The sequence below is a fragment of the Stenella coeruleoalba genome, assembly GCF_951394435.1.
Source record: "Stenella coeruleoalba genome assembly, chromosome: X".
Classification (NCBI taxonomy): Eukaryota; Metazoa; Chordata; class Mammalia; order Artiodactyla; family Delphinidae; genus Stenella; species Stenella coeruleoalba.
In genome coordinates this window covers 18,769,667-18,781,710 of record NC_137152.1, presented here as the reverse complement: position 1 = coordinate 18,781,710, position 12,044 = coordinate 18,769,667, and the positions used below count along the sequence as shown (strand labels likewise).

At 39.9% G+C, this 12,044-nt stretch overlaps 1 long non-coding RNA gene across 2 annotated transcripts in view; it reads right to left on the bottom strand.

The window, feature by feature from the left end:
- The window catches only part of LOC307180903, a 217,183-nt gene that overhangs the window by 83,575 nt on the left and 121,564 nt on the right, over positions 1-12,044 (bottom strand). Inside the window, exon 9 of one of the 2 annotated variants that reach the window (XR_013825800.1) lies at positions 9,798-9,863. The exons of the other annotated variant lie outside the window; for it this stretch is intronic. This is a non-coding gene — a long non-coding RNA (uncharacterized lncRNA). The remainder of the gene's footprint in view (positions 1-9,797; positions 9,864-12,044) is intronic. 2 annotated transcript variants of the gene reach the window in all.

Here is a 12,044-nt window from a genome sequence, read left to right as displayed (position 1 = left end):
AATTAAGCCCTTGTCAATTTCATCATTTGCAAATATTTTCTTTCAGTCTGTAGGTGGTCTTTTCATTTTATTTATGGTTTCCTTTGTTGTACAGAAGCTTGTAAGTTTGAAAGTTTGATTAGGTCCAATTTGTTTATTTTTGCTTTTATTTCTATTGCCTTGGGAGACTGACCTAAGAAAACACTGGTACAATTTATGTCAGAGAATATTTTGCCTATGCTATCTTCTAGGAGTTTTATGGTATCATGTCTTATATTTAAGTCTTGAAGCCATTTTGAGTTTGTTTTTATGTATGGTGTGAGAGTTTATTCTAACTTCATTGATTTACATGCAGCTGTCCAGCTTTTCCAGCACCACTTGCTGAAGAGACTGTCTCAAAGACACTTTTTTTAAAATAAATTTATTTATTTTATTTAGTTATTTTTGGCTATGTTGGGTCTTTGTTGCTGTGCATGGGCTTTCTCTAGTTGCGGCGAGCAGGGGCTACTCTTTCTTGTGGTGTGCGGGCTTCTCATTGTGGTGGCTTCTCTTGTTGCAGAGCATGGGCTCTAGGCCCGCGGGCTTCAGTAATTGTGGCACACGGGCTCAGCAGTTGTGGCTCACAGGCTCTAAAGCACAGGCTCAGTAGTTGTGGTGCACGGGCTTAGTTGCTTTGCAGCATGTGGGATCTTCCCAGACCAGGGCTCGAAGCTGTGTCCCCTGCATTGGCAGGCGGATTCTTAACCACTGCACCACCAGGGAAGCCCCTCAAACACATTCTTAAAATGAAAAATAATGCTTTTAAATATAGGGATTGGGACTTCCCTGGTAGTGCAGTGGTTAAGACTCTGTGCTCCCAATGCAGGGGGCCTGGGTTCGATCCCTGGTCAGGGAACTAGATCCCACATGCATCTTGCAACTAAGAGTTCACATGCCACAACTAAGGAGCCTGCAATGCTGCAACTAAGCAGCCGGAGAGCCGCAACCAAGAAGCCCACAAGCCACAATTAAGGGGTCCACCTACTGCAACTAAAGAGCTCACGTGCCGAAACTAAGGAGCTGGCAAGCTGCAACTAAGGAGCCCACCTGTCACAGCTAAAGAGCCAACAAGCTGCAACTAAGGAGCCAGCGAGCCACAACTAAGGAGCCCGCCTGCTGCAACTAAGACCCAGTGCAACCAATTAAATAAATAAATAAATAATTTAAAAAATATACAGGGATTAAAATGATACCCAAGCCAAAATTAGCTAAAAGAAAAGTGGAGTAGAATTCAAGGTGAACATTAAAATGGACAAAAGGAATTATATTTCTTTTTATGTTGATGAATAATATAATACAAGAAGATACAATAATCAAAACTTTTTGTGCATGTAACAAGATAGCTTCAAAATATTTAAATAGGGCTTCCCTGGTGGTGCAGTGGTTAAGAATTTGCCTGCCATTGCAGGGGACACGGATTCGAGCCTTGGTCCGGGAAGATCCCACATGCTGCGGAGCAACTAAGCCTGTGCACCACAACTACTGAGCCCGCATGCCACAACTACTGAAGCCCGTGCGCCTAGAGCCTGTGCTCGGCAACAAGAGAAGCCACCACAATGAGAAGCCTGCACACCACAACGAAGAGCAGCCCCCGCTTACCACAACTAGAGAAAGCCCGCACGCAGCAATGAAGTCCCAACGCAGACAAAAATAAATAAATAATATAAATAAATTCTTAAAAAAAGAAAAAGATTTTAACAATATTTAAATAACTACTTATAAAGCAAACAAACGAAAAACAAAAAAGATAAATTATGAGTCATGAATTGCAGTGGAACACACCAACCACTTTTTACAGAAGTTCAGTTTATAAATTAAGTCATAAGAGTGAGATGACTAACAACTGAACTAGTAGCATATACTAGACATCTTACATACCATCTTTTTAAATATCCATAAAAATATTTATAAATGACTGTGTTAAGTAAGCCATATGAAAATTTTCAAAAAAATTTAAAAAGAACATTTGGACCAAATTCTCTGAGAACAGTGGAAAGAAAAACTTTTTAATTCTTAACAATTTAAGAGTATCCTTCTATGAATTCCAGCACATTTATAGATTCTTTACAACAAAAAAGGCAATTTTACTGCATGCTACTTTACTAGAGGTTTAATAGAAAAAATAATCTTCTTGTGTTAAGGTACATAGAAAAAGTATATTTTAAAATCCTCTAGAAATAACTGATAATCAGAGGACTAGATATCAAAACACTGCACTGCAGGCCAAGTGACACCAAGAGGAAAATTTATTGCACTAAAAGCATTTATTAGAAAACCTAAAACTTTGAAAATAACCTTACTCCAAGATGCTAAAAAATAACACCAAAAAAAGTAGATGAGATCATTATAACAACAAAAGTAAAAATTCCATTTATAGAAAACCAAAAGAGGGTGTTCCCTCATGATCCAGTGGTTAAGAATCTGCCTTCCAATGCAGGGGACATGGGTTCGATCCCTGGTCAGGGAACTAATTTCCCACATGCCGCGGTGCAACTAAGCCTGCATGCCACAGCTACTGAGCCCATGCACACTAGAGCTCATGCGCCACAATTAGAGAGCCCTCCTCATGCCACAACTACTGAGCCCGTGTGCTCTGGAGCCTGCGCACCACACCTAGAGAGCCTGCGTACCGCAACTGCTGAGTCCATGCACCACAACTAGAGAGAAGCCCATGTGCCACAACAAAGAGCCCACACACCACAACGAAAGACCAGGCATGCCACAATGAAGATTCCCGCGTGCCACAACTAAGACCTGATGCAGCCAAATAAATAAATAAATATTTTTAAAAGAAAGAAAATTAAAAGAAAATCATAAGGATGTAGTTGACCTGAACAACACAGTCAACCAGCTTGATCTGACTGACATTTATAGAACACTCCACCAAACAACAGCAGAATACACAATTTTTTCAAATATACATGGACCGTTTACCAAGATAAGCTATCTTCCAGGCCATAAAACAAATCTTAACAAATTTCAAAGGACTGAAATAATACAAAATATATTCTCTGAAAATAATAGAATTAAACCACTTTATAGATGATAGAGCACATATGTCTCCTACTTATTTCTTAAAAGAAAAATTCAATGACAGTAAAGGAATTATTTTTTTTTAAATAGTCACAGATTTCCAAAGACACAAACAGGAGAAGAACAAACAGAAACAGAATTTTGGTACCTGCAAAGCAAATGAACAAATGGTTGCCTATGTACCAGAACTGAGAAAGCTGAATCCTATGCCAGCAATGGAGAAAGCCAAAGAAGAACTTGGTTTATACCACAGATCCTCCAAAATGCATCAAAATTTGTTGTTCCAGTTACCTCTGAAGTGCAGTGATGAAGAGGCTAAGACAAGAAGATAAAATCAACATCTGGTGAGGGAAAGAAGATCTCCCATCTCACTCCATGCAGTCAGGAAAGGTCTCTCTACTACCCAGAAGAAGACCGTAGTTTATTCTCTGGAGGCAAAAAAACACAGGTTCTGTAGACTGTGGAATATCATACACAGTTGACAGACGGGTACCACACTAAAAGTGTGGTATGATGTGAAGTGTGGTATGATTTGCATGCTGAATGTTAAGACTTCTAACTTTCTTCCTCTACTTGGCTCTCAAAATATGGCAGCCAGTGTTATACACCACCACCGCCCCCTACCCCCACCCAGCAGGGAAATGGAAGAGTACTTTTCTAGGAACTCTGACTGCCAAGAAGAAATATACTTAAAAAATGACATTATGGAGTATGTCTACAGAAAAGTCTAGCCAGAAGCTACAGACAACAAGTCTCAGTTATCTGCAAAGAAGTCCCTGATGAGCATTTAGTGGTCACCTGTTATGCACAAGTGAACACTCAAAATTCCCTAGACGTTAGAAGGCCTCTGGGACTTCCCTGGTGGCACAGTGGTTAAGAATCTGCCTGCCAATGCAGGGGACACGAGTTCAAGCCCTGGTCCGGGAAAGATCCCGCATGCCTCAGAGCAACTAAGCCTGTGTGCCACAACTACTGAAGCCCGCGCACCTAGAGCCCGTGCTCCACAACAAGAGAAGCCACTGCAGTGAGAAGCCCACACACCACAACGAAGAGTAGCCCCTGCTCGCCACAACTAGAGAAAGCCTGTGCAGCAACGAAGACCCAACACAGCCAAGAATTAATTAATTACTATTAGAAGACCTCTAATATCACACACACACACACACACAGACACACACACAGGTAAAAAAGCAAGGCAAAAGTTGGAAAAAATAGAAAGAAAGGGAAAGAAAACTTAAAGAAAAACTATCGTTATTTTCCCTGTAAGGAAATGAGAAGATGTTGCTTCTAGGAAAGAAGAGAAGGATGCTTTAAAACAAAGGAATATTCCAAGAATTAACAAGAAAATCAAATGATAGCTGTTTTTAAAATTGTAAGAGGAGGGAAAATATTATTCAGGATCTCCCAGAAGTCACAGTAAAAGGACAAAGAGATGGAGAAGAAGAGAGAAAATGAAATCACAGGACGCTTCCAAGAGGTCTAACATCCCAATAAAAGAAGTTCCAGAAAGAGAGGAAGAAATCATCAAAAAACATTATTCATAAATATGTCCCACAACTGAAAGACCTAAGTTTCCAGATTGAAAGAACCCACCAATTGATAAAAATAGATCCTCTCCATGTCACACCATCAGGAAATCTCAGAACATTAAATAAAGAGAAGATCCTCAAAGCTTTCAGAGAGAGAAAAAAAATAGGTCTCATAAAAAGCAGAATGACAAGAGACTTCTCAGTGGCATCACTGGAAATTAAAAGGAGGCACTTTCTTTTAAAATTCTGAAGAAAAATGATCTCCAACCAAAATTTATATAGGCAGCTAAAGTATTACTGCAAAGATAATTTCTAAAAAGTCACCTTCTATGAACTCTTCTCTGTATGGAAGTTAAGAGAGGTGCTCTATCATAATGAGGTAGTAAACCAAGAGGAGAAGAAGACATAGGATCCAGAAAACCAGAAGCCAAAACAAGAGAAGAGAAAGGAACTCTCAGGAGGATGGTGGAGTAAGATACTGAGACGACTACTTGGAACAGCTTAGAGAGCAACTAAGTAAGGCAAGAACTGTTCTGAAGGCTCCCAGACTGATTTCTTCCAGAAGGTAACACTGAATGAACACTTGATGAACATGAACATATTGAGAGGAATGTGGGGTTGAATTAAGGATAAGAACATAGAAAATGAAGCAAATGTAAAAAGAAGATAATACCTCTGAGGAAAATTAAAAGGTTTTGCAGAAAGGAAAATTAAACCGAGTAATCAACTGTGAATAACCTTTTCTTGGTTCTCAACCTTGGCCAAACATTAGAATCATCTAAGGAGCTTTTAAAACTTCAGATGCCCAAACCACACCTGGATCAATTAAATCAGAAATAGGCATCAGTATTTTTTTTAATCTTCATTTCATTTATTTAGTTTTTGGCTGTTCTGGGTCTTCGTTGCTGCACACGGGCTTTCTCTAGTTGTGGTGAGCAGGGGCTACTGTTCGTTGCGGTGCGCAGGCTTCTCACTGCAGTGGCTTCTCTTGTTGCGGAGCACAGGCTCTAAGCATGTGGGCTTCAGTAGTTGTGGCTTGCAGGCTCTAGAGCGCAGACTCAGTAGTTGTGGTTCACGGGCTTAGTTGCTCTGCGGCATGTGGGATCTTCCCGGACCAGGGATTGAACCTGTGTCCCCTGAATTGGCAGGCAGATTCTTATCCACTGCGCCACCAGGGAAGCCCCAAGCATCAGTATTTTTTAAGCTCCCCAAGTGATTTAAATGGACAGCCAATATGAAAACCACTGACTTATTCATAATAATGTAAATCCTCAATATTGATGTAAGCAAAACTACAACAAATTGGGAGCCTGGGGAGCATGGTTAGAAAATGGGGGGATGATAAGGATGGGGAGTAGCTGGACAGAAAGTTAATTCTCCATCATATATGACGGGAAGTCAGTTGATAATGCTTGAAACTGAGACATCGAGAAGTAGCCATATAAGCATGCTATATAGAGATATGGAAATAATATCATATGAATCATCTAAAACACTTGAGAGTAAGAAATAGGAGCAAGAGGACTCCATGTTTCTTATAACGTGCCTTGTAAAACTGCTTGATTCTTTAAACTATGTGCATATGTGACTTTGACAGAAATAAAAAACAAATTTTAAAAATAAATAAAAGCTAAAATAATAATGTAGAAAATAACCACAAAAAGAAAAAACCAAACCCAGTTTGTTTTTTTTGTTTTTATTTATTTATTTATTTTGCAGTACGTGGGCCTCTCACCGTTGTGGCCTCTCCCGTTGCAGAGCACAGGCTCCGGATGCGCAGGCTCAGCGGCCATGGCTCACGGGCCCAGCTGCTCCGCGGCATGTGGGATCTTCCCGAACCGGGGCATGAACCCATGTCCCCTGCATTGGCAGGCGGACTCTCAACCACTGCACCACCAGGGAAGCCCAAAACCCAGTTTTTTGAAAAAGCTAATTAAGTAACAAAAACACAGCTAAGAAAAAGAGAACACAAACACACACTTGGATTCTGAAATGAGAATAACTAGAGATAGAGATAATACTAAATAAAATTGTAAGAAAACAACATGTATCACTTCACACTTAATAAATTTGAAAGCCAGATGACCTTAATGATTTTCTAAACTATATAAGTTAGTTACCAAAATAGACTTAAGATGTGAAAAACACGAAGAGGCTGATGATCATGAAAGAAATTTAAAAACCTACCAGGACAAAAGTCACCAGGAAGAGAAGGTTTCAGTACAGGTTCCTATATTGTGTATAAATAGTTCCAGATCATAGGAAAGTAAGAAAATCTTCTCAAATTATACTATGAGCTTAATTTAACACCATTACTACAGCAGACCAAAAAAACCCAAAAAACAAAACAAAAAAACTAAAACCATATGACACTCTGCTATAAATAAGTAGATTCTAAGTAAGGGACTTTGGGACTTCCTGGTGGGCCAGCGGTTAAGAATCTGCCTTCCAATGCAGGGGACGTGGGTTCGATCCCTGGTCAGGGAACTAAGATCCCACATGCCGCAGGGCAACTAAGCCCGTGCACTGCAACTACTGAGCCCGTGTGCCACAACTAGACAGCCCACATGCCACAACTACAGAGTCCACACGCTCTGGAGCCCACGTGCCACAACTACAGAGAAGCCCACACACCACAACTAGAGAAAAGCCCGCGCACTACAACAAAAGATCCTGAGTGCCACAACTAAGACCCAACACAGCCAAAAATAAATTAAGTAAATAACTATTTAAAACAAAAAGTAAGGGACTTCCCCGGTGGTCCAGTGATTAAGAATATGCATTCCAACGCAGGGGATGGGGGTTCAATCCCTGGTCGGGGAACTAAGACCTCACATGCTGCGGGGTAACTAAGCCCACGTGCTGCAACTACTGAGCATGTGGGCCACAACTAGAGAGCCCACGCACCACAACTAGAGAGCCCACGCACTCTGGAGCCCATGTGCCACAACTACAGAGCCCACGAGCTCTGCAGCCCACACGCCACATCTAGAGAGCCCACACGCCGCAACTACTGAGCCTGTGCACCACAACTAAAGAGAAGCACGCGCGCCACAAGGAGGAGCTCACGCGCCACAGCGGAGGATCCCACGTGCTGCAACGAGGATCCCACATGCTGCAACTAACACCCAATGCAGCCTATATATATATATATATATTTCTAAGTAAAGATTAGCAAATTAAATCTGTGATTAAAATAATATTATTATGATCAAGTAATTAAAATGGAAATAATTTTTATCCTTTTGACCCATCAGATTAGCAAAATATTAAAAGATTTACTACAGTCAATGTTGACAGGAATGTGTAGAAATGGTACTCTCTTGCAATACCACTGGGAGCATAAACTTTATAGTTTTTTAAATGAGAAATTGACAGCTTCAATCTAAATTCAACTAAACTGAAGGTATCTTTCACCCTGATAATTCCACTTCTAAATATCTATTCTAGAAAAGAATATGTATATTCAAGGATGCTCGTTTCAACATTATTTAGGAGTAGAAAATGAGGAACAATCTAAATGTCCGTCAGTAGAGGAGTGGCTAACTATCTTATGCTCCATGTCTATTTTGAAATACTATGTAGCAGTTTTAAAAATGAGACTGATTTTAAAGGAAAGATATGTCAAAAACATATTAAGTGACTTTTTTTTTTTTTTTTAGATTCCATATATATGTGTTAGCATACGGTATTGGTTTTTCTCTTGGTCATGAAGAACCTAGGAGCAAGACAGGAATAAAGACGCAGACCTACTAGAGAATGGACTTGAGGATACAGGGAGGGGGAAGGGTAAGCTGGGACAAAGTGAGAGAGTGGCATGGACATATATACACTACCAAACGTAAAATAGATAGCTAGTGGGAAGCAGCCGCATAGCACAGGGAGATCAGCTTGGTGCTTTGTGACCACCTAGAGGGGTGGGATAGGGAGGGTGGGAGGGAGGGAGACGCAAGAGGGAAGAGATATGGGGACATATGTATATGTATAACTGATTCACTTTGTTACAAAGCAGAAACTAACACACCATTGTAAAGCAATTATACTCTAATAAAGATGAAAAAAAAATACACATATATACATAGTAAGATGTAACAGGCGTCTAGGAAAGGGGGCATCAATTAAGAGCAGAGTTATAAGGATGATTTCAAAAATAAAACATATTAAGTGAAGAAAATGTGTTGCCCAATTGGTATAGTTTAAAAATGTATTTCTGTTTGTATGTGTATATATGTATATTAAGCTACATTGAAAGAATTAAGTGGATGCATATTAAGCCTTTAATAATGGTTAAGGATGACCTAATAAGGATCATGAGGTTTAAGGGGAGAGGAGAAAGTGAAGGGTGACTTTCATTTTTTACTCTTTATATTTCTGTATTTGAATTTTTCCAATGAGAATGTATTCATGCAATTGTATAATTAAAATTAACCAATTAAAATGTAAAGATCACATATGTGTGTGGAAAGATCCTGAAAAGAAGGAAGAAAAATTTTTAAATGGAAACAATTGTACACTTGTTTTTGTTTGATTTAAGGTGGTATGATCCTGAGCGTTTAAAAAAATATTCTAATGTTTTTATATGGAGCTGGGTTTGTATGACTGCTCCAACCCAGTTTAAATATTACCAGATGGGCTTCTCTGGTGGCGCAGTGGTTAAGAATCCGCCTGCCAATGCAGGGGACACGGGTTTGAGCCCTGGTCCAGGAAGATCCCACAAGCCACAGAGCAACTAAGCCCGTGTGCCACAACTATTGAGCCTGCGCTCTAGAGCCCACGCTCTAGAGCCCGCGAGCCGCAACTACTGAGCCCATGTGCTACAGCTACTGAAGCCCACACAGCTACAGCCCGTGCTCCGCAACAAGAGAAGCCACTGCAATGAGAAGTCCGCATGCTGCAACCAAGAGTAGTCCCCGCTCGCCGCAACCAGAGAAAAGCCTGCTCGGAAACAAAGAGCCAATGCAGCCAAAAATAAATAAATAAATAAATGAATTTTAAATACATACATACATACGTACACACATACATACACACCAAACATCACAAGAAGATTTTGGAAACAAAAGTTTGAAGAAAGTGACAAACAAGCTAACCTTCCATTCCAAAATGTGTCACCGTTTCACAACCTAGAAAAAAGATAAATATGTCCCTGGAATACTTAAAATTTCAATTTAACTATATCCTCACTCACAAATTTTGACAATCCAATCAGACACTTACCTGATGATGTAAGAATATTACTGTGTCCAAAGCAAGCCTTCCCATAGTAGATAAGAGGGATTCTTTCTGTTAACCAAACAAGCAACTTAACTTACAACATGATTAAAGAGAATATGCAAATAAATGGTCCCAAACTGTTTCCCATTTCTCCTAATGGTAAACAAATCCTCTGACACATAAAAAATTTAGAACTCAACTAATTGAGTGTGACATAAAATGTTTCACCTGTGAGGTAGCCTTAAAGAGTAATCAGTTTTATGGAATCTAAGCCTGACTTTAACTAGCCTCAAAAATCCAACCTTCATATAGTAATTTAAGTATCTAAGATATAATTTCTGTCCTGTGGTCCTAAAAATAAGTAGTTAAATATGAAACTTTTTGGCATAACTTAGTAATAGAGACATCTCTGTTTTCATCCTGTTTCCAACTTGGTGATAATATTTTTCTGTTTCCTTTAGACGTAGGATATTCAGGCCATGATTTATTTTAATGAAATGCAGAGAACAGAATTTCCACATAAAACACTGCCAACATACCTCTATATCCTTAACTTAGGGATCCTTGTTGCTCGCCATATGACTTGGCCACTCCGTGATAACAAATTAGACAGCAAAAGCACTTAGAGTTTTACATTAACTCTTCGCACTTTGCAGACTCCAGGGGACCATTTAAGTACTGCAGGACTACTGTATATAAAATAGATAACTAAAAAGAACCTACTGTATAGCACAAGGAACTCTACTTATTTCTCTGTAATGACCTATATGGAAAAAGCATCTAGAAAAGAGTGGATATATGTACAACTGAGTCACTTTGCTGTATGGCAGAAACTAACACAACATTGTAAATCAACTATACTCCAAGAAAAATTAATTTAAAAAATAAAGTACTGTGGAAGGTGGGGTGGGAGACAAATGAATTGTGAAGTCACTTGCCTGTAGCCCTCCTCCTGTCACTGGGATCACCTTTCCGCTAAAGGCTCAACTAGTCCCAGGCTTTGAGATAAATCCTGGCCTTAGTCTTCAGAAATTTAAGGTGCTATAGTTTATCACCGTGACTCAGGATCAAGTCACTCTACACCTCTGGCTCTGTCTGACAGTGTGCCTAATTATAATCTGTGGGTTTTCTTCCATTTTCACAAGATAAGGTTTCTCCCGGTATCACTGATCTAGCAGCTAAGTCCACGACTTGTTCTCTAGTTCCAGAATCCCTGAGAATCTATAGAGGCTAAACAAGACAGATCTTGGTGTGGATCTCAGCTCTACCTCTTGCCAGCGCTCTTACTTTGGGCAAGTTTCTTAGTTTCTCCAAACCCCAGTTTAGAACTGCAGAATAACAGTACTTACCATACAGAAAATGTAGCACAGTGTATGTCACAAAGTAGATGCTGGGTAAATGTTAATCCCCACCACTCACATGTTTTGTGCTGATTTTTCTTTGATAACTGAGCAATTTATCAGAACCTCTGAAACTGGGAATTGGTCTTGCTGCTCTTCCAAATCTATATGCCGGCCCCTGAGCTAAGCCTCTGAAATAAGTCAGCAACATCTGTGTACTCAAATTTCTGACTTTGCCCAACATTGACCTCTTTGGGACCCTTGCTTTTTGAGAGACACATGACTGATATTTTCTTCTCTCCTGACGTTCTTCCAGAACACTATGCTCCATCCTGTCTCAACAGCTCTGTATCATGTGAACTTGGGTTTATACCCCAGTGCCTGCCCCAACTCATTGGATGATTTGACTGAGAAGTGTCTCTAAAATCCTGCTGAGACGATTCACTGGGTCTATCCATGGAATGCCTTCTGAAACTCATATATCACAAGTGCTCTTCACTTTCAAAGCAGAAAAAAAAAGAAAAAGTAAAACGTAGTGGCTTGACTTTCCCCCAGGTCCCTTCCCTGACTTTGACCCTGAGAGAGCTATTTGGATGAGACAGAATTCCACTATCAAGCTGGTGAAAGAGCCGCTAAATCATTGCCTGATTCCTATCATTTACCAGCATTACGCTAAAAACTCTATATTCATTATTGCAAATGCTCACAACACTGCAAGGTAGCACTGCCCCCCTTTAACAGGTGGGGAAATTGAGGCTCTATAAGGTTAAATAATCTTCTCAAGTTCAGAAACCAGCAAGGAACAGAGCTGGAATATGAACACTTATTTGTTTTATTTCAAAGTCTACAAGGGTTCTTCAAAAATGGTGGATTCCTTTCTCACTCTACCACATTTCCCATCACTACACCA